The sequence below is a fragment of the Capsicum annuum genome, chromosome 9, assembly GCF_002878395.1.
Source record: "Capsicum annuum cultivar UCD-10X-F1 chromosome 9, UCD10Xv1.1, whole genome shotgun sequence".
Lineage (NCBI taxonomy): Eukaryota > Viridiplantae > Streptophyta > Magnoliopsida > Solanales > Solanaceae > Capsicum > Capsicum annuum.
In genome coordinates, this window is record NC_061119.1 from 195,186,814 (window position 1) to 195,190,276 (window position 3,463).

The window sequence follows — 3,463 nt, forward strand, 5'->3', positions numbered from 1 at the left end:
TTAGTGGGGAAATCCATGAAGTGGGTGTAGTAATGATAGACTTGAATGTTGTGATTGATGAAAACTCAATCGATGTACTATGTGGTTAGTATTCCTTGAATTAAAACCCGAGAGTGTTTGATGATAGTGATAAGGTGAGGCAATATTCTTAATGGGATGTAAAGTACAGGGTCCTATAGTTTAAGTTATCACCTTTTTACTTCAAGTTAGGCTTCAACATAGCAGTACTAAGTAGTGGGACTCAAATTCTTATGGTTAGATGTGTGATTGGGTAATTGTAAGTTGGCGAGTGTGAAGTATGCTATTTATTATTTGGGTGTAGACGATTAGTGCCTCTAAGTTTAAGTCTATTCGTAGTACTTTGTAAGGTAGAGAATGCTTCTAGTACTATCTTTCGCGAAATCTTATTTCATTATTAGTACCAATATATATCAGATCTATGATCACCAAATTGCCTCATGTTTCATGCTTACACGTTTCACTCGGGATTACCATGAAACTGGTTTGATGCTTTTGTATATTTTGTTGAGGAAAATTATTCAAAAGTCCCTACCTATCATTCGGGGACGAATGATCCCAAGGGGGAGATAATGTAACGCCCTGCATTTTCAAGCTAGAAATTAAATCGTCGCTCCTACGTACGTAAGCTCTAATTCCATGATTTATGTTTAGATTCATATGTCATGATCTTTCACCTAGTAGATGAAGTGATTATGGGGTGAAAAATGTTCATAGAAATGGCCTAAAGCAAAGTTGAGCTAAGAACATTTCTTTCATCCAAAATTGAATATTCGACTCTACAAGAGTCTAATTTGAACATATATAACCTTTGATACACATAGAATTTTGAAGATCAAGACCCACCAAATAGTAGATGATTTAATTAGCTTTCTAACGATACCAATTTCGCCAAAATTTGATAACCGAGCAAAAAGTTATGGCAATTTCTGTGTAAGGCAGTAAGCCGACGCGATGTCAATACGACGCGTCAGCCAGCGCGTTACGGAACGGTTTCACTTGTTAAATCAGTTTCTAATGGGTCTAGGGGCATTTTGGTCACTTCACCTCACCCAAAATCCGTCCATAACATAAGATTTGCACCCCAAAAACCATAATACACTCTATAATTCAATTTTCCTCTCAAATCAAAACCCTAACTCATCCCCAAAGATCAAGAACTCATCTTTAAGATCAAGAATTCTAAGAAACGGATCAAGATCTGAGTTCCATCTTTCAAATCTCATAATCTAAGGTACGTGGGGTTTATCCTAAATACATGGGCTTGTTAAAACACTTGAATATGTTTTAAAGTTTAGCAAACATGAATTTATAAAGGGGTTTTGGAATCTATGTTTTCAATTATGCATCATGAACATTCTAATTATATCATTGTTTTGGCCTTGAGGTCTTTCCCCTTAAATTGGTTTATACTCATATCAATATATGTATGTTTAAAAATTACGAATGAGATTGAACTGAGATCATGAATCCATGTAACTCCCTCTTGTTGTTAAGCTGTTTGTTTTTATGTGCAACATGAATTACCCGATTGCATATTTGAGAAGTATGACATGAAGGTCCTGAATTTTGGATTATTATTTGATAATGGTTTTGAACTTAAGAGGGGGAGGATTGTTTGATGTTAAATGTTAAGGACATTGCTAAAAGTTTTGCATGATTTGTCACAAAATTTCATGACCCCCATATGTTGTTGAAATATTGAAAAGAGGGAGTTTTCATGCACGTGTTCACATGAGTTTAAAGCAAGAGTCCTTTTGAATTTATTGATTAATGTGGTGGTCCCAAACCTCATGTCTTGAAAGAAGAGATTATAATATGCTATGAATGGCCCAAAGATGCGACTTGCAAGTCAATGGTATGACAATACCATATTAAATGTATGCCACAACAGAGTTCGAGTTTTCAGATTTTGATTTCAGAGAATACATGTTTTAAAAAGCTAAAAATGGGCTTAAAGAGGGTTAAGTGGTTGCCTGAAGAAGGCTTGAGTTCAAAAACTCCTAGCCCGAATACCGTGTTTTGCCAATACCGGTTCATTTCATCCCCTAGAGCGATTATACGCTGGCCTACTGCCCGTGGCGTATCAGAGACAGAGACTCCAACCCGTGGGGCAAACTCGGGTTGGGGGCTTAGCTGCCGAGTCAAGGGCAGATTCCATATAGCCCATGGAATTTCAGAATTATAGGGTATACCACCTAGCTCAGAAGTAAGATAAAGAGTGAATCATGGATTTCAGATAATTGTTCCGAGTCTTTTAAATATGCTCATGTGTTTTTCATATATCTTATATAAAACTGTCTATAAATTTCTCTCACCTATGTTTAATAAAAAAAATTATTTTGGATTGCTCTGCGTACCAGTACTTTTGTATTGACCTCTTATATTTCAGGATTCTGAGACATAGTCCTTGGGTCCCGTAAGCAGTAGATTGACTTGTCAGAAGTTTGCAACTGGTGAGCCTACCTTACTTCAGAAGTCCTAGTTATGAAATGTGATATTGTTATTTTATTTTGATTCATGATCCGACTGGGGGCTTTGTCCTAGATTTCAGACAGATGTCATTTTCAGTTAGTAGAGATTTCGCAGACTGATGTTAGACGTTGTTAGAGGTTTATGGTTTCCATTCCAAATTGTTCAATTGAATTACGAGATTGACCATGATCTCGTATTGTTTATATTTCCGCATTTTCCTTCATATTATATGAAAGTGTGTATGATTGCCAGATTTAGAAGAGTGTCCGGGCCTTCATGGTTCGGGATGCTCGTTACGGCCAGGGCCCCGGCTCGATTCGTTACAATACGTGGCAATACATAAAGCAAATTTTGAGCCCTGCGGGAGTTCCCCTAGCCATGGATATTGCCACTAAAGGTCGGACTCGTACAAGCATGGCAAAAGTATGAGTTCAAATAGATCTTACTAAACCTCGCGTAAATCATGTTTGGGTTGGGCTAAGAAATGCTACGAATTCGCTGCAAGGATACGAACAAAAGGTTGGATACAAAGGGGTCCCGAAATATTGCAACCATTATACATTACAAGGTCATTACATGATTTAGTCAGATGACTTGAGAGGGATAAAGCAGAGAAGGAGGAAATGGATAACCTCAATCAAGAAAAAGGGAAAAACAAAGTGATTGCATCTCAAACAACAGAACTTGCTAAAGAGAAGCATAACAATGCCAATAATATCTCATAATGTCCCTACTGATAAGAAAATCGAAAAGAACAAGGATACAATGGTTATGGATCAACAAAATCAAAGGGGCAGTGAATTAATAGCTACCAAAGACCCTAAGAAAATTCAAAGAAGAGGAAAAAGTACTCCTAAGCAATTCAAACTAACGGGAGCAACTTTTGGTGTGGATAAAACTCTGACGACTAATGAAGTTACAAGAACAGAGGAGGTAAAGGAGAAGATAGCAGAAACGAGTGCTCTGAAAA